This window comes from Sceloporus occidentalis, unplaced genomic scaffold (assembly GCF_023333645.1).
Source record: "Sceloporus occidentalis isolate IW3139 unplaced genomic scaffold, rSceOcc1.0.p SCAF_4, whole genome shotgun sequence".
NCBI classification, from domain to species: domain Eukaryota; kingdom Metazoa; phylum Chordata; class Lepidosauria; order Squamata; family Phrynosomatidae; genus Sceloporus; species Sceloporus occidentalis.
Window position 1 is genome coordinate 46,398,015 of NW_028316984.1, and position 24,660 is coordinate 46,422,674.

The following is a 24,660-nucleotide window of genomic DNA, read 5'->3' on the forward strand; positions in this document are numbered from 1 at the left end:
ACTCCTCCAGTCAAAAGAGCTGGCTGCTCCATTGTTTCTGGGCTTAATTAGAGATGTTGTTTATGTACTTTAGAGTCTAATGAGAAAGGTCCTGCCTCCTTTGTATAAAACACCCCACCCGCTCATTTTAGATCCTCTTGGAGATCCTCTCCCATGTGCCTCTCTCCATGCATACATGCACATTTCAGAGAGAAAGCTGGAGGCTATTAAATGCCAGGACTTTTATGTGATGGGCCTCTCCATGCCATGAAGTTCTCCAATCCCAATCTGTTGCCATCCTTAGAAAGAATGCAAGGATAATTTGTCTTTTTAAAAGACCTTTAGAGAAACAAATGTTTCATTCAGTATTTTAATAAACACACTCCTCTTCTTTATTATTGTAACTGATGGTTGTTTATATGGTTTATAATTCAACATGGCACCAAAATATGAAAAAAGTGAATTAAAAAATTAAAATAAATGGGTTTTTATCCAAAGGTGAAAAATGCTTCTGCAAATATGTGGCAGGCACTGCCCTCATTAAATTTCAATTCCTGCTGAGTTACTACAGTTTGCCAAACCATACCCCATATTAATCTGAAGGCTACCCTGCCCCTCTTTTTAAAAAAGCTCTTATAAATAGCTCTTTAAGGTAGGAAGAATTATTTATATATTTATTTACTTGGGTAAGGAGGTTAGTGGGTGAAGCAGCAAAAATTGGTAACCTTGTCCACTAGCACAAAGCTACCCTGCTTGCTATTGTACATGCAATAGTAAAAATGGGGGCAAAGGTCCTGGATATTTTACTGTGTGAGCCATGTAAATGTCTAACTGTTCACACTTCTATCCACTGTATAAGTGTTTTGGCTGGCACAATAGGATCATGGGACATGCCTAGAGGTAAGCCCCACTGAACCCAATGGTGCTTATGTCTGACTAGACATGTACAAGCTGCACCAAAAAACAGTCTTTGCTGGCAAAGCAGATCTCTTACAGCTCAGATGGAAAAATGACAGTCCAGCTGACTTGTGGGTGTGTATGACAGAGCTGTTGAGTAGAATGAAGCCCTATGTTTCTTTATGTTCATTTTTTTCTAAAACAGAATTCTTTTTAAAAGAGGCACACAATGTACTGTCTCACGTTTAACAACAGTGTAAGTTAATTAGCAAATATGCAAACCAACTGAGTTGAGAAGCTGCAAGTGTTGTAAATTATAAGCAAAAAGCATTGCACTTGGATCATGGAATTGGAGCCCAAGTTACAGAATGGCAATAACAAAAATAGTAACCCTGCCCCCCTCCATTTGTTTCCATTGTGACCTTGGTAACATATGTAGTTTCTAAAATGTTAAAAGCTATATCCTACATAGGCATAGGAGCTGAAGTGTCCACCTGAAAAGAAAACTGAACAAACTAACACAGCCGGAACAGGGAGACAATAGAAGGAGGAAAAAGAATAATAAAGAAAAATAAATACACACATTCTGAAAACTGAGAAATGGTTTCACAATTGCACTGCTGTGGCAGTCTGAAAAAAGTAGGTGAATAGGAGTCATGTCCTTAGAAGATGGATACTGAAATTTGGGAGGGGAAAGCCTCTGGCCAAAACTCAGCTGCAGAACATTTGGAATGAAGATCAGCATGGTTGAAGAGATACAGAGAACCAGTGTGTTGCAGTGCTTTGAGTGTTGGACTATCACCTGGAGAACAGGGTTCGAATCCCTGCTTGGCTATGAAACCCACTTAGGCAAGTCACATTCTCTCAGCCTCAGAGGCAAGAAAGGGCAAACCTCCTCTGAACAAATCTTGCCAAGAAAATCCCATGACAGATTTTCTTCAGGTTTGCCATAAATCAGAAATGACTTGACGATACAACAACAACAGGTGCAGAGATGCATTTGATTGCTGCACACAGTTCATGATCATGTACATGTTACTTTTAAAACCAAAGTTGGCACCCATGGGAGGAAGTCTTACATTCACAGTGATTCATGTGGTTTTAAAAAATGGGGTGGGTGCAGGCCATGGAGGTTTTCCACACTTGCCCAAGCCTGGTTTAGACGTTCATAACAGTATTAAGGAGTAGTATTATGGTTTGAGCGTCAAATTGTAACTCTGGAGAACCATGGTTGAATTACCAATAGGCCATGGAAATCCACTGGGTGACCTTAGACAAGTCACACTCTCTCAACCTCAGAGGAAGGCAAAGGTAGACTCCCTCTAAACTAATTCTCCTAAGAAACCCAGTGATAGGTTCATTTGGGGGGTCACCGTAAGTCAGAAATTACTTGAAGGCACACAACGGTACTGAGAGAAAAGCAGTTTTGCGTTTTTTACCAGCTGTCACAGCATGCCCACTCAGAAGCAAGTCTTCAGTTCAGCAGATTTTACTCCCAATTGCAGGCAGCACTACACCTTTGTTCTCAAAAGCCTACCCTTTCCCATGAAGATTCTTACCAATAAATTAAATATTTCAGGGTAAAAAAATAATAATCTTACCCTTTATTTGTAACTTGGATACCATTATCTTTGGCCTGCCAGAACATTTCCAAAAATAGGAAAACAGAAATCTGCTCAACTTTTCAGGAGGCTAAGAGAGGGAGGTTTATATAACATTTCCCATTATGCTTTAGAAATAAAGCTACATGCCTAATTAGAGGAAGAGGTCAAGAGTACATGTCTGCATATACACCTGAAAGCCTGCTCTTCAAGCTATACTCATTATCTCAAAACACAAGGCTTAACCTCCAAATGGGAAAGACCCTGCAAGCTGGACATGGATAGTTCTTTGCAGGGCAATCCATCTCTAGCCTTCATCTAGCTTCATGTGGCCGCTCTGTCTCTGCCATTTGATGCCTGCCTGCCTGGGTAAAATGAAACAGACAGAAACAGGCCTCCATGACCTGGCTAGGCACAAGGAATTTCCATGAAACTAACAAATTAAAGCCTACATATGTTCCATTTTATGTTCATGGGATAACTTCATACATGTCATCCTGTGAAAACCAACTGTGGGTCAGGGTCAAAGAGGTGACCTTGTTTTGATTTTTCGGATACACCAGATAAGGATGAATGTACTGTCAAAAATGGCCCTGCATTCAAAGAAAGTCACCTATTTGCATTTTATTCAAGAGGCTTTTCAGATACATCAAAGCTACTCTCAACTATTTTTGAGAGAGTACTCCTTTTTCACATTCCTACTTATCTTATGAAGTTGAACTGAAAGAGGGAGGGGGAAAAGTTGATCCACCATGAAAAGTTCAACTCCTACCATCTGATAACTTTGATGTTCTCCAGCCATTTTGTTTCAAAGGACTATTAAGTTTTTATTTAGCCAAAGGCAGAATGCAAAAACCAGATTTGATTTTTTTAAATTCAAAGCAAACTTTATAAAGCTGGAGTAATTTATACTAATCAAAACCAGCAAGTCTTCAGATTTTTAGTAATTAAAGGCTTTTCACAGCTGGCATGTAAAAGAAGTTTCAGCCCTCTACTAAGCTATACATTTAAACTTAGCTTTCATCATGAGTTCCTACCCCCCAACACTGACACAGACACACACACATGCACACTTTTTTAAGGCTTATGGAAGGCAGAAACCTATGCCACACAAAATGTTTCACAACTACCCTAAAAGCAAATACAATCCCAAAAGATTACCTCTAGCTACAGAGTTCTCACTCACATACAATCATACACAACCACACCTCTCTGAAAGGATGATTCTTGGATAACAAACAAGTTTCAACTTCTCTCCTGTATATCTATTAATCTAAAATAACCAACAGAGAAAGATTTTTTTCTCTTGCAAGCTAAATATATCTTCAAAAATGTAAATTTAATCACCATGGTCCATTCCAAATTCCAGAATTATTTTTTTTCTTGAAAATCTAATATGATATAAAGCCATCCTGACACTGCTCAACTATGAAACAGCAATGAAACATCATTTTACTATTAAGAAATATAAGCTTATCCCCTAACAATTCTCTTTCACAAATCACTATTATATCTATCTCACATAAACACCTCATGTTCACTTAAAGTGCAAAATTATTATGGATTAAGTTTGTAGAGTATAAGCAGAAGTATTATGCAGGTCTTCTAAACAAGTACCTGACAGTAGTATCACAGTATATAATCATTTATTCATTCATTCATTCATTCATTCATTCATTCATTTTTATGCCCTGGTTTTCTCCTGCCACCAGCACCACCACCCTTTCACCCTGTGAAAGGGTCGCCATAAGCCAGAAATGACTTGAAGGCACACAGTAACCTTCATGGAGTTAAGAGACTTTTTGTTTTGTCCAGGAGCTTAATCTTCAGTTGGCTGTAATGTGTTGCATTGTTATGTGCAATTCAGCGACAAATTTACCAGAAGCTGTTTTGTGTTTTGGGATATCAACAGAGAAGGTTCTAACAGACAAGAGTAATGTGTCTCTATGTTTTAAATTCAGTGGGCCCTCCTCTCACGCAGGAATCCATTCCGGATCTCTCTGCATAAGGGGAAATTCACCTACTGGAGCCCCATTGGAACTAATGGGGCTCACGCCCATGGTGCGCATCTGAGTGCGCGCCCCATTTGTTCTTCCAGAGCACGTGAGGGGCTCTTCCAGCACAGCTTTCAGCGTATGTATCATTTTTCAATAAGCCTTTTCATTTTTTTAAAAAATGGGTTATTTTAAATTTTGTTTTAACCTTAAGAGAGGTCTGTGCTGGACATGTTGACTTCATATTGATGGATTTTGAAAACGGTATTTGATGGGCCAGTGATGTAGATATAAGGAAAATTTTACTTTTGGAATACTTGCAGTGAAAAGGTGGTGGGGATGGTGGCAGATTCCAAAACTTAAGCATGCACTTGTCTCCCATACTGTGTCATGCGCTGCAGAAAGAGATCTCAAACAAGGTCAGCCCTCTGGCTCCTTAAAAGTCTAAGCAAACTAGGCTTTATTGATCAAGAAGGCTACAGTTTCCATCCTGAAAACACCTGACCACCCAGCTTTAATACTATTATCTAACGCCACAAACCAATTGTAGAAGTATACCAACTCCCTGTAAGTTAATGCTAAGCTGTTCCTCAATCTCAGCAATTTCATTTCAAAGCATGTTTTTCATTGGAAGCCTAGCCCCAGCTTGTCTTCAACCAGATCTCCTGCCTCTCTAGCCCTCCCATCCGCATCTCTCTGATTTGATGCCTGCCCTTTCCAGCTTGCCCATAACCACCCCTCTGACTCTTTCCAATCTTATTTTCCTGTGATTAACACTAGGATAACTGCAGTCTTCTCCAGAAGTAGGCCAAAGCCTAGCACAATCCAGCATCTGAACCACCACATATACACCACAGTGTATTCTTATTCATCCACAGAATATGTCCCCTGCAATCATTTGGACATCTATCATGTCCAACCCATGTCCTGATTTCAATAAGCCTACTCTAAGTATGACTTAGTCTGGATAGAGACCATGTTCTGATAAAATACTGACAAATAAAGTCAACATCTGCAAAAGGCCAAATGCTATGCTTCTCCAGAACATTGTCAGGACCCAAGGTTATTTGTCTATCCATGTGTTATTAAACTAGAACAACCACCAACCAAAACCACATGCACGTAGCAGATTAATATGGTGGGACAGAATGAAAGTTTTGTGGGGAGGTTATTTTGTGTTTGTTGAATGTGTGTGTTTTTTTAAGAAGACTGACATGAAGTTTCAACAAAACGTAAGGGATGAACTTCAGAAAGTAACGTTCACCTGAGTTAGATTTAAAGTATGCACACACAGACAGACACAACACCAGCTGCGGGCCATACTGAGACGAAGCAAATCCGTCATTGCTTTCTTGACTCTTTTTAAACCAGTCAGAGGAATTCTGGACTGGGACTGCAAAACTAAAGGGAAGAAGCAGCCTTTTCTCCCATTATATTCCCAACACCATCATTTAAACCCTCCATCAGCCCTAGCTGTTACTCATCCTATTAGGATAAACATACAAGCACACAGGCTTTTTCCACAACACGACAAACAGCGATGTGAGTGGGAAGATCTAATATAAAAAAAAATACCCCAGGGATCAAAGCACTTTGGTTCCAATCCAACTTGGAGGGCCCTGCAGCTACTTTTAATGTTGGATCTCTAACATCTCATCCCTTTCAACCCTCTGGCATTAACTACAGTTCTACAGCACTTTGTAAGGAACTATCATCTAATTAGGTACTTCTATGGTGCCTGAGCAATACAGAAGGCGAGGAAGAGAGACAGAAGAATGCCACTAATCTACATCACCTTGTTTGTTTGTTTGTTTTGGTTCTACAAACTAATCTTTGGCAAACTAGGGGTGGGAGGGAACCTACAGAATCCCGTCAAGCTGCCTCATCTTTCCCTGGAATGTAATCAGACTGAAGCAAACTTCCTCCCACGGACTGGATGGGTTTTCATCATTGTTGCTGCTACTGTTTTTCCCAGACCAAGCTTTACAGCAGGGGTGGGAAATCTTTAGCCCTGCAATGTTTTGGACTTTTAGGCCCCATAGTCCCAAACCTCTAGCCATGCTGGTTGGGGTTTCTGGCATTGAAGTCCATGAAAACAGGAAGGACAAAGTTTCTCTACATATGATACAAATGAGTTCCTGGGGGACAATTGGTTGCTGACCCCCCCCCCCCAATAGCAGCTTTGTGAGGCTAAGCAAGAGATCAAATACGAGCCCACCATTTGGCTTACTGGAACTATCAGAAGGTCAACAGTTACCTTGACATAGGCCAAGGAAAAATAATGCATTTTGAGCTATCCTAACTCATTGGAAACATATTTTTAAATTTGAATGGCTCTATTAGGCCTCATCTCAAGCCCAGCTATGCTTTTGGATCCCAGCTCTCTGTCCATTATTGGATACCAGGACAGCTAGACCACCTCTTCTACCTAACTGAAAGATACTGAAATAATGGTCTTGAGAGTATGCTGACATTTTGTGTTTTATTTATTTAACCCTCATTCAAGCAAATGGGGTGTTTTAGTTCTCCAGTCATGTGTTCTGACAGAATTCCGACCAAGGCCTACAACGTGGATGTTTCATGACATTACACCTGAAAAGCTGAGAACAAAGTCTCTAGTTTCAACCACCTGCCATATAATGTTGTGCTTTTTGGAAGCAAAAACAGCTTTTTAAAAAGTGCTATTGTATCTGTGTTGGTTATAATTTTTGCAAACAAAGAGGGTTGACAGCTACTCAAAACAAAGCTTCCATATCAAGTGAACATGTGTTTTCTGGCTCTGTTGTTTGGAAATTGTGAAATACTCTTGAATCTGCACCCACAAACACTCTTCAGAGAACACAAGGTAGTTCTGTATCCTGTAATACCCAGGAAATCTCACTCAGATTAAATTATTGAAGGCAAGGTTTTTCAATTACTAGGACAGGGTAAGTCTCCCTTCTCTGAAACACCTGGTACCAGAAGGGGTTTGGATTTCTGCAGTTCCTTCCTTCCTTCCTCTTTCTTTCTTTCTTTCGGATTCTGGAATACCTGTATATTTGCATATACATACATAATACGGTATCTTGGAGATGGGACCCAGGACTAAATGCAAAATTCATTTATCTTTCACATAAAACTCATACACACAGCCTGAAGGTAATTTTAAACAATATTTTAAATACTTTTGTGCATGAAAATATTTGTGTACATTTAAACATTAGAAAACAAAAGTGTCACTATCTCAGTCACCCATGAAAAATGTTTTGGTTTTTGGCATATTTCAGATTTTGGAATTCCAGATAAGGGACACTCAACCTTTGAAGATATCCTACAAAACGGAAATATTTATTTGCACCGAGTCTTAATTACTAATTTACTTAATTGCTAAATTACTTAAATGTAAGCATTGCACCTACTTTTAATTTCTGAGAAAGCAAAGCAGCTTGCTTAGTAGTGGCTGGATTTCTTGTGAGTCTGAAGGATAGTTTGTTAGTGAATTTCCGAAGTGAAAATCCAACTGAAAAAAAGATTGCAATGTTGAGCAAAAGAAAGTGAGAGTTTCCTATCTTCTTGAGGTCTGTTTAAAGCTTTTAAAAAACAACAACAAGCTTGTATGGAATGGTTTCTGCTTCTTCCATCATCTACTAAGCAGACCTTTTGGACACACAAAAAAGCAAGCAACCTACAACAGTTGAAGGAGGTGTGCCATTTGGCTTTGAGGAACATGACAGCTGACAAAAACACAATTCATTTGAATGCAGAAACAGACACCTTGAGGACAAACACCCTTGTAACAGAGGAGACAATGAAGTGAGCCTATACAGATCAACCAGGTAATACTTTCACTGAACATTTCTACCTAGAAAAATAAGCACAATAATGTCACAGATGCTGGAACCTTTTAAAAAGGCAATAGATGAATTGTAGCCAAAAATAGCTGTGAAGACTCCTCTGCAGATGTATTTTAAGGGCACAGGATGATTGCTGCGAGTGTTCCTAGTCTGACATTATAAGGCAATTAACTATTTTGTCCATAACACCCTTGTGTTAAAAACAGGAAAGCTGGCCATACAGCCTGTACTACTCACACTGTCCTCAACCATCTTCCTTGTGGGCAGGAAGTAAAAGCAAAGCAGTGAAATCCTTGAGCGCATGGACTGGGAGATTAGAAGCACACTGAACTCATACATTCATCCTTATGTATGAGAAAAAATGTAGATGTGTCCTAAAATATATCTTATCATTGCTGCCAAAATGATTATGACTTACAAGCCTCCTTTTTCAAACACATATGGTTCTAACCTGCCAAACCAGACTTGTAAATACTTGCTAACGGAAGCCAGAAAAGTAAAAAGGATCACATCCAGGCAAGAAATCAGGAAAGCTGTTTCTTATTCCTCCTATCCAGATTTTTAAATTGATTTCATGTATATAATAATGTGTAGTGTAGTGATTTGAGCGTAAGACTAGGACTCTGGACATCATGGTTCAATTCCCCACTTGGCCATGAAAACCCACTGAGTGACCTTGGGCAAGTAACACTTCAGTCCTAAGAAACCCTCATCTTCGGGTTGCCTTAGAGTCACCATAAGTTGGAAAAAACTTGAAGGCACACAACAAATATAATATGTGCCTTAAAAATGAAGACTTTTGAAGTAGCTTATCATACTAGAAAAAGACTGGAACCTACATTCAATCATCTATCAACTATTCAACCCAGTCCAGGACCATTGGTATAACTGCTTGCTCCAGGATATTGATATTCCTCCAAATATACATTTTAAATTAATTTAATTAAATTAATTTAAAGTAAAATAATAGCACAAATTGGCTATATTTCCATTCAGATGCAAATCTAAATACCAATCTATATCTAGTGATGCATATTCGAAAAAATCTTAGTGATCCACAGTGCATTCCTTTCAATTGGATGCATATCTACATTACTGGATATATTACTTTTTGCACAAATCCAAACATGCATCTACATTCCAATACAATTAGACACAAGTAACTACATGCACTGAGCAAAAGCCTGCTTTTCTTGCAAAAGGAACAAGGCACAATGCTTTGAGTTTAGGTTTTATAAATCACATAATAGGTAATATTCAAGGGTAGCCATGTTGGCCATGCAGCAAAATACAACAAAATACAAAATCCACAAAACTGTGACAAGGGTAGAAGCCTCTACTTGCACTGATATCTCTCTGTACAATCTTAACTGACAACAGAAGTAATATCCGAGACAAAATCTAGGCCTGTGACTCTAACTTCTTCTCTTGTATGATTTTAAACATCTCTGCCAGATGGAAGAAACCAATCAAGGCCCAAAAGCTTACACAATGTATTTTCCAAAATTCTCAAAACAGTGATATCTTTATTGGGACAACCAAAATGCACATTATACGCTTTGCAAACTTTCAAAGCTTCACTACCTTCCTGATCAGGCAAAGGTGCAAAAAATGATACAGGAGAAAGAAAGAAAGAAAACTGAGGATGTTAGTACAATGTCTAACACCTTTGCCTGATGAAGAAGGCAGTGGAGATTCGAAAACTTGTAACATGTATAATGCGCATTTTTGTTGGTCCCATAAAGGTATCACTGTTTTGTGGATTTTGGATGATACTGTACTTTGCTAAATGGCCAACACTGTTACCCATGGATATCACATATTCTGTGTATTTCAGTTGGCCCAATACTGCTGTTTTGTGGATTTGGGATTTTGTTGTATGACAGGTAACATTTATTATTTTCAGATTATGAATGTTTAGACTGTACATTTGGATTAAAATCAGTCTGACCTAACATGACAGGCAGGTCATCTCCATGTGAATTTCACAGAGACATTTGGCTGGCAGCTATAAGAAACACTCATGTCATCCCTTTGTATCAGGTGAGATCTGATTGGGCATTACCTAGAAAAGGTAATTCACCTACTTGTTGACAGCACCCTGACCATAAACTGTTCTGCCTGAGGAAGTCCACCTATCTTGACATTATCTGAATATCAGAGGAAAGCTTTGTTTGCCCCAAATATTTCTACCTTAGCTGGTTTCTTTTATGCTATTTGTTTTTATTATGCTGATTGTTTTTATACTTTAAAACTATTATGTTCCTTTTTCTAGTTTAATATGTTTTACTGCAATTTTGATTTGGTGATTAATTCCTACCCATGGATGTAGAACTTTTCAAAACTATTGATATATTTGTTTTAAAATCCTTAAATGTATATAGAGAACATGCCACCCTCCATGTGTTTTGATCTACAACAAGGGTGGGCATGATTCACTCCACAGGTAGCCCTATTAGCAATTTTTTTTAAAAAAAGCTTTTTGCCCCCAAATACCTCCATGTGCCTTCTGGGGATCTGGAGGGATTTTCACCATGTGTGAATGCCCTGTTGAAAAAAAACCAAAAATAAATAGCCCAGAAAGGGCCCAAAACATGGTAAAAACATCTCCCACTGCCCCTAGATGGCTTATACTTGTAATGCCATGAACTGCTATAGATTGTCCTTAAATCCTTTTGTTAGTCTCAGCTAGAGTAAATCCACTGCATCACTAGGATTTACATAAGTGTTGTCTCAGTAGTGAGTTTATAAGTCAGGTCCAAAACACACTGCAGAAATAATCCAGTTTGAGACCGCTTTAACTGCCCAGGATCAGTGCTAGGGAACTCTAGGAGCTCTGGTGCCTCAATAAATTACAATTCCCAGGATTCCCTGGCTCTGAACCAGGGCCATTCAAGTGGTCTGAAACTGGATTATTTCTGCAGTGTGTTTTGGACCTAAGTTTCATTTATTAAATGTTATAGATTTACCCAGAACACAGAACACAGCTCATAATAACAACCAGGATTTAGTAGGGCATAGAGTTTTGGAGGCAAAAAATTAAACTTTTTTGCAGAAGAAACAGCAGTAAAGGGTTGTGACCCTCCAAGGAATAGGGGCTAATGATGACACCTTCACCTTCCACAGCTCATCACCCCTGATTTACAACCTCCATCCAGCATAGTAATTTATAAGAGATTTGGGGAACTGTAGGCCAAAACATCTGGAGTCCAATAGGTTTCCAAGCCTTGCTCTAAAAAGAAATAAAACAAAACCAAGGCTGAACAGTGGTGCTTGCTGGCTTTGGTCTATAACTGTATCATCAAAGCTATTGAGGCAGGCTTCTAACTTCTTTGAAATTACTGGCAAAGGCGATACCTCTCTTTGCAACCAAAAAAACTACTCACTCAGTGTCTCCAATGCAAAAGAACAGCTCCATCTGTGCCAGGCTACAGACACACAGGCAACTACATACTTTTCTTTTCCACACAGATGGCACAAATTATGGGGGACAGTTACCATCCAGAAATTTTAACCTAGTATTATTAGGTGTCAAAGGATGTTATTTTCATGTAAGTTCATTTTCTCCAAACTTCAACGTTGTGACTATGGTAAATTCATTATAGTTCACTCAGTTTTTACACAAGCACACCTGTATCAAAAATGACAATGCTTTCTTTCTCAAATCTACTGTACAGTACTGACCATGTCTGGGACCTTCCTGTTTTTCTACCTTTTTTTACTATACGTATGTGCTTTCCCCACCCATATAGGTTTTTGTTCATTTGATGAAAGCCAGTAACAAAACTTTGACTTTACTGGAGTTCATTCACCCAGCAAGGGTATTTTAGGGATATCAACAAGCCCTGCTGTTCTCATTTAATCTTCATTTCTTTCAACAAGGCTCAAAGGTAAACAGATGATAAACTGCACATGGAGAAAATCCAAGTAGAGGTAAGCACCTATTTGTTACATAAAAAGCTACACACTATTACAGCAACATCAAACCATTTATTTTCATGGCTATTACATCATCCAATGGTCAGAAAGGATTTGTCCTAGAATTATATATAAGAAATAGTTTCTATTTGGTATTTATCCATTTACTGCAGAATCCTAACATTACAAAGCAAGATTTCTCACATTTCTCTTTTTAACAGCCATGAAAGGCAACATCAAAGTAAGCATAAGATATAGTGTGATTTTAAAAAAAATCAGAGGGAACAGATCAAAAAGGAAACCTAGTATTCCCTGGCACAAATTATTAGAAAGATCAGATTCCCAGTCACAAATATTTTATATTATCAGTCACGTGAACTTCTAGACCAGTGATGGCGAACCTATGGCACACGTGCCAGAGGTGCACTCAGAGCCCTCTCTGTGGGCACATGCGCCATGGGCCCAGCACAGTTTGCCAGAATTTGTTACTAAAAAGCCAGAGGGACACGGCACTTTGCAATAAATAAGTGGGTTTTGGATTGCAGTTTGGGCACTCGGCCTCTAAAAGGTTCACCATCACTGTTCTAGACCAGTACTACTCAAAGTGGTAGTTCCTGGATCAGTGCTGGTTCCTGATCTGTTGGCTTCTGGTTCCAGGAGTTTCCAAGCCAGGGGAATAAAAACTGTAGTCAATGGACACAGATATTGTGCCAATCTCGGGCACATGGAGGGGAATAATCACTGGTCCCCCAAATCAGACAGATTGTGTAGCACTGCTTTAGACTGCAATTCTTTCCTCTATTGGTACACTTTCAGTAAAATCCTATATTGAGGACCAAGGGACTATGAAACAACTGAATTACAATTCATGAAGTTATGTTCTTTCACATTTGGCCTGCATAGATATGATTTGTATTTAATTTAATTAATTTAAATTAATTTGTATTTTTATTATTTTGACAACTTTTGAAAACTGTTTTAAATTAACAGTTTTAATATGATTCTTTGTTTTTAGCCTTATGTTACTATCCACTGTTTTAACCATATTTTGGTTTAATTCATATTGTGAGCGCCTTGAGTCTTATATTGGGAAAAAAGTAGGATATTAATTAAATGTGTTTATCCACTCATCAGTGATTTTGTGTTATCATTATTTTGTGGATTGTCAAAGCTGAGCTTCAATGCAACTATCACTACCTTTTAAAACATTTATCGCTTAAGTGTCATAAATTACAATTTCCCCTGCCAAATTCAAATCATATCTATTTATTTATCTGTAACTTAGAAAAAAACATTCATATATTCATTGGAATGGACACACACAAAAACTAATGCCTTTCTAAAGTCTCAGAGGACACTGTTGTTCCTATTATAAGTGCCTTTCTGCAGCATTTCAGCAAATTTAAATTAACTTGAATTTTGAATTAACCTCAATTTAGAATTAACCCAGTTTATTAGCCTTTATTCACTGAAAGGAAAAGATAGTTTAAATAGGAGTTTTTTCATTCTCTTTTTGCTTAATACGAAAGCCTTTTAAAACTATGTTTTTTACTCAAATGTTAGCCCATTTGCAATGCAACCATTTGTGTTTTTATTTGGAAGCTGAAATCAAATCACATTATATTCTGTGAACTCTATGTCCTACTAAATCCTGGTTGTTATTATGAGCTGTGTTCTGGCAGATACTGGGTAAATTTATTACCTTTAATAAATGAAACTTAGGTCCACAACACACTGCAGAAATAATCCAGTTTGAGACCACCTGAATGGCCCTGGTTCAGTGCTAGGGAATCCTGGGAATTGTAGTTTATTCTGGCACCAGAGCTCCCTGACAGAGGAGGCTAAATGTCTCACAAAACTACAGTTCCCAGTATTCCCTAGCACTGAGCCTGGGCAGTTAAAGCAGTCTCAAACTGAATTATTTCTGCAGTGTGTTTTGGACCTTACTTACTCACTACTGAGACAACACTTATGTAAATCCTACTGATGATGATGATGATGATAATAATAATAATAATAATTTATATTCCACTTTTTCACAAAGGAATCAAAGCAGATTCCAACAATATAAAATAACACAGCATACAGTTAAAAATCACAATTAAAAGAGCTAATCCCAAAACCTAACCCACCCTCCTAATCATAAGACAAGTTGCAAACATAGGTTCAACCCATAAAATAAGATTAAACAGCAAAAAATATAAAAGATATACTGGAGCAAACATAATAGGATAATGAAGTTATAAGTAGGTTATACAAAACAGTTATCCTGTGGAAGGGGAGGGGACAGGGAAAGCGACAGAATGTCAATGTCAGTAACAATACTGGAAACAATGGAAGTGACAAGAGTACCATCAGCAGTAGTTGTAGTGATGGGGAAGGCCGATCATGGACGCTGCTTGGGAAAGACCTCCCGGAAGAGATTCGTCTTAATTGCCTTTTTTAATGCTTCCAATGTGATAATCTGATGGATCTCATCCGGCAGGTCGTTCCAGAGCCTGGGAGCGGCAGAAGAAAAGATCCTTGGGGTTACTGCAGACAATCTGGTCTTCTTAGGTTGCAGAAGAGTCTTCCCAGAGGACCGAAGTGTTCGGAGTGGATTATGTGGAAGGAGATGCTTCCACAGGTAGACTGGACCCAAGCCATGTAGGGCTTTAAAGGTTAAAACCAACACCTTGTACCTTGCCCAGAAACTAATAGGCAGCCAATGGAGAGATTTTAAAACAGGAGTAATATGGGCAGTTCTAGGTATGTCCGTGACCAGCCTGGCTGCCATGTTTTGTACCAGTTGAAGTTTCCGAACTTGACACAAGGGTAGCTCCATATAAAGCATGTTGCAGAAATCAAGCCGAGAGGTTACCAGTGCATGTACAACTGTTTCAAGATCTCCCCTTCCCAGGAAGGGGTGCAGCTGGCGTATCAGCTGAAGCTGATAACAGGTGCTCCTGACTATCACTTCCACCTGTGCTGACAGTTGAAGCGACGAGTCAAGGAGCACCCCCAAACTGTGGACAGACTCCTTCGGGGAAGTGTGACCCCACCCAGGGCTGGCTGACATAACTCCATTCCCAGACTGGGGGTTCCTATTGCAAGTACCTCCATCTTACCTGGATTCAGTTTGAGTTTGTTTTCCCTCATCCAGTCCATTTCTGACCTAAGACAGGCATTCAGAGAGATGCCATCCTCAGTCACTGCATCAGCCCAAGACATAGAGAAATATATTTGGGTGTCATCAGCGTACTCATAACGTCCCACCCCATGTCTCCGGATGATCTCGTCCAGCGGCTTCGTGTAAATGTTAAATAGCATGGGAGACAGGATGGTGCCCTGAGGGATGCCAGATTTTAGTTCTCTTTTAGAAGAGTAACTGTCTCCCTGCATCACCATCTGGAATCTGCCTGAGAGACAGGAACGGAACCACTGCAGAGCAGTGCCCCCAATTCCCAATTCTCCCAGGTGTTCCAGAAGGATAACATGGTTGATGGTATCGAAGGACTGATAGGTCCAAGAGCACCAGCAGGGTCACACTTCCCCTGTTGGTGCCCAGATGGAGATCATCAACTAAGACGACCATGGCAGTCTCAACTGATGCAGTGGATTTACTCTAGATGAGACTAAGAACAGGATTTAAGGACAATCTATAGCAGTTCATGGCATTACTCTATAAGCCAGCATGGTGCAGTGGTTTGAGTGTTGGACTAGGTAGGACCATAGAAGAACAGGGTTTTGAATCCCTGCTCATTCATGGAAACCCACTGGGTGACCTTGGGAAAATCTCACTCTCTCAGCCTCATGGGAAGTCTTCAACAAACACTTATGAACAAATTCCTAAGAAAACCCTAGAATAGTGTCACCATCGCTCTCAGTGAAGGCATATAACAACAATAATTCTAGCAATCAGACTTCAGCACATAGTGCCATTAACTAAAAAGCACCACTTCCCAGAACTTCCTTTTTGACAATACAGGCTTAGGTTCCAAGAGTAATTAGCTTAACAAAGTTGACACAAGCTCCATTCCTTCCTTCCTTCTTTCTTTGCAAAGATTATTCTCTATCTACGAACTTCTTTAAGTTAACTTAGGAGTCAAACCATAACACAGAAAAAAATGGGGGGATGAAAAAGTAAATGTTTTGAGGCTTATATCAACCACAAGAACTAGAAACTTGGGGATATTTTTGTGATACACTTCCCACATTGAAAACTGTTAGAAATCCTTCCCATTCTTCAGTCATGCCATGTGAAAGCCACTAACCGCATCCTTGTGATGCAATACCACACACCACGGCAGTCATATTCCTGAAAAGTGAATATGTATAACCCTTCAAAGATCAACCTTTCTGTAGAACTCTTCAAGCAATGTCTTGCAAGTCAGTCCTGTATAGTTCACCTCCGTAGCCATCCACATACCTTCTTTCTGGGCAGTAAATGGAGTTGGGGAGGGATCAAGCTTCCAAATATGATTGCCCTCCGGTGTACAAAATTAACAAATAGGCCAGGCAACAAAATGTTTTCCAAGATGCCCAACTCCACTTACCTTCCCATCACCAACCCCCTTGCTAGCGAACTCAAGTACTCTGTAGGCACTGAGCATATACCTTTGAAGAAATTACTTTCTGAGGAATGGGTTTGGGGAGGAAATACTCCTGGAAATCCTGGATGCACCCACTCTTTCCTACTAGGTATGGATGGTGCCATCTTTACTATATAAGAATCAGAACTTGGAGAATGAGTTTACTATTAGTTTATAATATAAGAAAATGGGTGTAATTCATCCTATGAAGGGAGAATACTGCGCCTAGGGCTACTGGGGAAATAAGGACATGACTTGCCTTCTATCACAGCAGAGTAGGAGCTGGCAAGGATCCTACAGTAGGCATCTCTCTTTGCAAAACAGACAGCCATACACCAAACCCATGACCAATATGTCTTAAAATGTAACAAGCTTTCCCACTATCATGACAACTTGCATTTGCTTGCACATTTCCCACTTTTTTCACTATGGTCACTTTCAACATGGTACATCCTCTACAAAACTTCTAATAAAACTGACCACATTTTTAGTTCTATACCAACTTTTTTCTAGATGTAAAAAGGTGATTCAAAGGACTGTGGGCATTTTTAAAATCAAATTCATATTAAGTTGTTTTGTGTGCCTTCATGTCTTTTCCCACCTATGGAGATCCTATTACAGGGTTTTCCTGGCAAGATTTGTTCAGAAGGGTGTTTACCATCGCCATCCTCTGTTGCCCTCAAACTTGCCCAAGGTCACCCAGGAGGTTTCTATGGGTGGGGATTCAAACCCTGTTCTCCAGAGTCCTAATCCAACTCTCAAATCACTACATACCACACTGGCTGTCCATGTAAAGTAGTAAGTGTGGTGAAATAATGCAGACTTTCCCTACATTACTCAGGAGGAAACATTTCCACAACATGAAATTCCATCTTAAAAACCATACATTTCAGGATAGATTCCTTGGCTGACTTTAAAGTGATGCCCTCCCATTCAGAGTTGCCATGGCATCGACTGTACAAGGTTCTAGTTAAAGACACAAAATGTCTCTTTCCTACAGGCAGTTATGGGAAGTTTGCAAGTTTGGAAAAGAACCAAGTATGCTTTGGCTCTGCAACAGACCTAATTTATCATCATTTGGACATTCCAGTGGTTAGCTAAACCAAGAAAGCTGAACAACTGGCACTTTATAACATCAAGCAAAGTAAAGCTCCATATGCACTGCCAAAGTTATAGAGCTATGCCCTACATACCAACAGCAATTCTCACATTTAGCCATTTGCTCTCCTGTAACAAAATAGATTTGAAGTACTGTAAGTATCAGTGATACCCTACTCCCCACTACTGATGCTCATTCACAGCAATTAGGAAGTCTCTGAATGGTTTCACATTTAGCAACTAGAAAAATATATCCTTTTTAAAATCACCATCAAAAATTCAGAGGAAATTCTGAAGGATGCAAGATAGCATATTTGTTTCCTTCACTACTATAAGATGGATATTATCCCAAGCTTCTATTTTAAAAGAGACAAACAAAGCATTTTGGCTGACAGTGGGACTTTGCAAACAATTGACACGCACTGTCTAATCTGCACCCGGGACTCTTTATATGGAGTGGTTGAGTACAGCATATTTATAAATACTATAATGACTACTTTCCCAGCGACTGCAAATTCTTCTGCTCCTAGCAATCAAAAAGAACCCTGCTATTAGAAAGATATTTCAGCTTTCACATTAATAAAAAAAGTAAGGCTTTTGCCAAGCAGAAAAGTGTCCCATCTCAAAAATATTACTGAAGTATCTCTTTGGCTGTTGCCACATAGCAAGAAGCCCAGGGTAGAAGAACAGCTGCCAAGATACCACAACTCCTATATATGAGTTCAGTGGAGCTTAGTCCTAGGTATAGGATTACAGCCTTTATCAGAGAAATCTTCATGCACCAGATCAAGATATTGAGTCCTCCAGAGTCATGTTTTGTTGCAGAATCCAAACAGAACTAGACCTCTGTGTGTGTGCCTTCAAGTAGACCGGCAATTGATGTATTCCGTGACACTGTTGAGGCTTTGGGAGTAGATTAAACAATGAAGGCAGATTTTCTTTTCTTTAAGGTAGTTTGACTGATATTTGGGAGAGGGGACCAGAAGAGAATGAAATCAATCACCTGAGCAGTTTCCCTAGTTATAGCTACCTGACATGTACAGGGTATTTTACTGGGGGTTTTTAAACAAATAAAAAGAACAACAGTGGGAACCAAAACATCTACCAGAATTTACACAGGCTGTATCCACACTGCAGAATTAATCCAGTTTCATACCACTTTAACTGCCTTGGCTCAATGCTATGGAATTCTGGAAACTAGTTTTGTGAGATATTTAGCCATTTCTGACAGAGAGCTCTGGCATCACAACAAACAGGAATCCATAGCACTGAGTCATAGCATTTAAAGTGGTATCAAACTGGATTATTTCTGCAGTGCAGATGCAGCCACAGTGAAAGGTCCAAAATACACTGCTAGGGAATTCTGGAAACTAGTTTTGTGGGACATTTAGCCTTCTCTGTCATAGAGCTCTAGTGCCACCATAAACTACAATTCTCAGAATTCCCTAACACTGAGTCAGGGAAATTAAAACTGTCTCAAACTGGATTATTTCTGCAGTGTGTTTTGGCCCAAAGTTTATATAACAGTGCATGATAGTTAACTGAATCATAGCATAACAGCATCGTAGAGTTGGAAGAGACCACAAAGGCCATCTTGTCTAATCGCCTGACAACCAGGAATTCACAACTAAAACACACCTGAAAAAGACCATCCAACCTCTCCTTAGACCTCCAAAGAAGGAGAGGTACAGTTGAAATGCAATGATTTTGCAAGTTTTTGGATGTTCAAAATGTACCATATTTTCAGCAAATACCCAAGGTTAATTTATGAACCAAAATAAGTACCATTTATTACTCTTCAACTAACAGAGATGATTTGCTATATATGTTGTACAGATTTTGCACAGATGCCCTAAATATCTTACAGTTAATCACAATTTTGTAACTTTTCCCGTTGGGTTTCTAAAATCATTAGGATACATGTTAAACCTAACATTACATTTCCTTCAGAATTTCTTGTGGCTCCAAGATCAAGTTTATGCTTGTAAAGAATTCTAACCATCTTGGCTGCTAACCTTGGTTTTATGGGCTAAGCTAAAAGACTAAATCCAATTGTTAGTTTCAAGTAGTGTAGACACACTGAATCAACAGAACTTACACAAGTGTTGACTTGTCATGTTCCTACTGATTCAGTGGATCTATTCCAGGGACTAACAATTGCATTTTGCCTAAAACTACTGAGTCGAGACAGTTTGCTCTCTCATTCACATTCAAATATTGTGAATTTTGCTACATTCTGGTCAAAACAAAGCTGAAATTAAATCCATATCCATTTTTTTATTTATTAGGTACATTTAGATTTGGATTCTCTGGACTAGTCCCCTCAGATCCCATTCTGCGAGGAGAGATATAAATTCAGGAAATTAATTAATTAGAAAACCCTGCAAACAATTCTCATCCAATAGCCAGTGAGGTTGTGATGAGAAATTGCAATAGGGTTTCTACTTCTGACTGTCACAGCTTCACTCACTGGGAGGAGGAAGCTAGAAGGTCATCTTTCTGTGCCCTGATAAGCAGTAGAGCTGAATTCCATCACCCGGTGTGGCTGCTGGCTATTAAGGTAGGGTTGGGGGGATCGGGTCAGGTAACATTAGTCAGCTATGCATTCATAACTAAGTAGGCTATACAGGACCTTGGCATAAACTAGTTAAATAAATAAATGAAAGTAGCCTAAACTATACCTAACACAAAAATGTAGTAAAATTACAAGTAATACCAACGTAATACTTCACATTAGCTAGGAAACATTCTGCTCCAAGTATTAGTATTAGAGTATCAGTGCCAATTGTTTGTGTGTTGACAACCAGCCGAAGCCTGAGCCACAAAGTCTCCACTTCAACTCTCATTAATAAACTCATTAGATAGTCTTATGGTATAAAACTTAGACAAATCATTTTCTTTCATCTCAGCCGCTCATCTGCAATATGGAAATAATACTAAGAACTTAACTTTACAGGGCTTTTGCAACAATAATCAAGGCAATGGCCTGTGTCAACTTACCAGTCAACAATTGATTCAGTAGATTTACTTTACACTTGGACTAAACAAAAAGATCCGGACCAATATACATGAGCTACTTTAACCATTCTAGATGCAAAAACATGAATGCTCATCAACAGAACTTACATAAGTGACTTCATTGTACAACATCTAAAGAAGTACATTTATACCCACAAAAGCTCATGCAAAAACAAAAACCAGTTAGTCTTAAAGGTACTGCTGCACTCCTTCCTTTTGTCCCCTTTGCCCTCCCTTCCTCTTTTTTATGAATGCAAATAGATTATTTATCCCATTTTACTCATTTGCCACCAATGGATTAGGTTTGCAACATCTTTGGCTAGGGAAAGTGTTCAAAGGCCCAGCGGTGGCTCTTACTACTGTTCAAATAGGTGATGCTCAATCAAGCCTGTATGTTCAGAAAAGAATTTAACAACACTAGTCTTGTGTTCATGAAAATAAAAATATTTTGAGATACAAATCTTCTCTGTGTTGATATCACCATCTCTCCCTTTTTGTCTGCTAAAATACAGGAAATTACATATCATGAGATTAAATCAACATATAAAATAATTTCCTGGTTTCGTTGTTTCTCTCTTCTTGACAATGTATACAGATAATAAAATCAGACAAATAAGAATCATGGGGGCTGGAAGATGCCCGAACATTGCCCTGTCAAAACTCTTACATATTTAACAGTGGATCACAAGTCAAGAGCAACAGTGAGGACAGCAGACAGTGTTAAGGGCATCTATTTGAACCAGAGTGGGCATCTCTAGGTCTTCCAGGTGTATTTGGCCTACAATTCCCACCAGCCCCTGCCAGCAAAGCCACTGGGGAGAGATTATTAGAGCAGCAATCCAAAAACATTTGGTGGACCACAGCTGTTCACCCCAACAGAGAACTGGATTTAGGGCATACTTAAATTGCTCTAACAAACAGGCTACTCAAGAATACTGAAATTACTGTCTAGCTCAAACTGGATGGAAGCAGGAATCACCCATTTCACCCAGAGAAAATAACTTACTCGGATGTCCTTTCCTTTTCCATATACACTCCTAAAATGTTTCCTTGCTCTTTTCCAAGTGAGCTCCATCACACCCAACTGTCCCAATTCTTAAAGAGATAAATCAACTAAAACAGGAACATGCCATCTGATTCTGTCTCTACCTCTCTTTAGTTACAGATTACACCCCTTAATTAAAATGCAGGGTAAAATGGTTGGAGTGTGTGTTGCAAAACGAAGTTGCTATCCTAGTATTTCCACACAAAGAAAAGCAAAACTAGCATCATCAGATTGCCCTGCCTCCTAAAATAATTCTTCCATCACCCCATACAAACGTCTGGAACATTCCCCTATTGAATCAGCTTTGCCACATAACACTTCCTTAACTTTGAACATCAAAGTGTAATCTGCTGGATGCCAGACAGCCTGGAGTCCTCCAAATGTCTATTTCTCCACAGGACAGTCAATTTGTTCATTGTCATTTTCTTCACCTCAGTTCCACATCCTCTCCCAAGGGGAGAAGTATAGTCTGGGCAGTCTCCCCATGTTGACTGCAGCTTCACTTTTTAACACTGTATTAAATCCCAGTCCTACAGTTATTGGCTAAGGAGGGAAAACTCTGCACATGCTCCCAGACCCTCTTCATTACTTTTCCACACTACTGGCTAAAATTCAGTCATGCAGTCAACCTCTTTCAGATACTTCACATGGTATGATTTTCTTAACCCTTCTGTATGCCATTCCCAACCTTTAGTCTTCCAGATGGAATTCACCTCCCACAATGCCTGGCTGTTGGCCAAGTTTGCTGGGGCTTCTGGGAGCCGATGTCCAAAACAAAGAGAGGGCCAAAGGTTGTGAGCCACTATATGATCCACCTCCACTATCATATACCACTGAGAGAAAGGTTGTTTTTTCCACAGCAGGAGGAGACCTGCGCAAGGGCCAGAGTGGTGTAGTGGTTTGAGTGTTTGACTATGGAGGCCAGGGTTTGAATCTGGGGTGAGCCTGGACAAGTCACACTCTCTCAGCCTCAGAGGACAGCAATGGCAAACCACCTCTCAAGAAACTTGCCAAGAAAAACCCATGATAGTTATAGGGTCGCCTTAAATCGGAAAGGCACTTGAACACTAGAAGGCACACCACAAGAGGGACACGTGTACATCTGCCACACTCCACTGTGCCCCCTGTTTTAAAGCCCCAAATCACCCCCCAGAGTGCCAGGGGGCACAGTCTGCTTCTCACACTCCTCTTCCTGGAGGCCAGAAATAGTTCAGGGTCCTGGTTGTAGGGCTCTGGCCACCACCTGACACCCTTGGCGACATGGGAGGTGGCACCCCCATCACCCCCCTGACCCTGGGGCCTCCTGGCCACACTCTCACACTGGGTGCCACACAAAACCTTGTGGGTTTAAGGAATACTCCAGGACTTGGCAAGGTCTCTTGGACCCCACTTTGCCCCCATGGGGAGGAAAGACTGTGCCCCCCAGTGCCCTCAAATCCCTGCCCCACTTGCCTTGCAAAAAGCCTCTCCGTCTCTGCCAACCATCAGCACCACCCCTGGCCACGCTTGGGGCTTCTTCGTGCAACATGAAGTGCCTTGCTCACCTCTCCAATAACAGATACACACACCTCTCCCAACCCATTTTGGGGTGCCTTCCCTCTTATTTCCACCCTCTTTTTTTCAGGACACCTGGCTGGTAAAGGAAAGCCAACTCATCCCAGGGTGATCCCCGGTCCTCCTTTTCCCGGACACGTCCTTCATCATTCCCACCTTCTGCCCAGAAGGGATCCCCAAACCCCTTACTTACTTATTTATTTAATTAATTTTTCTATCCCGCCTTTCTCCTCGAAGGGGCCCAAGGCGGCTCACGATACAGCAATTTTAGAAAACATATTGCAATAACAAAAAAATAAATTAATTAAAAGATCAGCGAAAAACGATATAAAATCACAAATATTAAAAGCCACAATACCAATTTTACGCACGGCCTTCCATTTTACGCACGGCCAAGAAGCAGCGTGCCTTTACATTCCCAGGACTGTGTGGGTGTCTTGTTGTGTCTCTCTGCATGTGTGTGTGTTTTAGCTTGAATCTTGTGTCACGTCCTCCCTTTCCCCCTGAAGGTCCTCCATTTTGAGGTGAGGACCTGAACAGAGGACCCCCCTTCCTTCCCTCCCTCCCAGGCAGAAAACTTCACTTGGGTTCCCTCCCCCTCTCCAAAGATAGAAAGGGAGAGGAAAGCTCTCCAAAAGGAGAGGCAGGGGGTCCATGGGAGAATGAGGAGGAAGAGCAGGGAGCTGAGAGGAGGCATGGGGGGACTAAAGGAGAGGCAAGGGGGTCCTTCCCTTCTTCGCCCCACAAGGGCTGGACTACTTACCTCCCCCAGTGGCCCCTCGGGGCCGAAGGAAAGGCGCCTCCTCCTCCTCCTCCTCAGGCTCCCTCTTGGCGCGTCCCGAGTGGGACTCTCCAAGGCGCAGGCAGCAAAGGCGAGGCGGATGAGCTCATTGGAAAGCAAGGAAGCAATGAAACAGGGAGGCAGCCCTTTTCCCCGCCTTCCCCCCCCCTTAGGGAGAGGGAGGAGGAGGAGAAGAGACTAGAGGCCAGTCCCAGGTTGCCTGCAAGCTCTCTCCCTCTGCGCCCTGCTCTGGGTCAGGCTCAGTCCTCCTAAACTCAAGCCAAGCCCTCCTGGGCGCGGCCACCTCACCGTGGCAACCTCACTCAGCTCTTGCTTTCTCCCTTCTTTATTTTCCTTTTTCTCTCCCTCCC

The 24,660-nt window shown here is 40.4% G+C and overlaps 1 protein-coding gene across 4 annotated transcripts in view; it reads right to left on the reverse strand.

Annotated features, from left to right (window-relative positions):
• The window catches only part of TANC1 (tetratricopeptide repeat, ankyrin repeat and coiled-coil containing 1), a 178,805-nt gene extending 154,417 nt beyond the window's left edge, over positions 1 to 24,388 (reverse strand). For 2 of the 4 annotated variants that reach the window (XM_089519956.1, XM_089519955.1), the window contains exon 1: positions 21,916 to 21,933. The gene's annotated coding sequence lies outside the window, so the exon portion shown is untranslated. Of the gene's footprint in view, positions 1 to 21,915; positions 21,934 to 23,866; positions 24,039 to 24,271 lie in introns of those variants that run through there. The other 2 variants (XM_089519957.1, XM_089519958.1) reach the window with 2 other exon arrangements.
• Between the last annotated feature and the right edge of the window lie 272 nt (positions 24,389 to 24,660).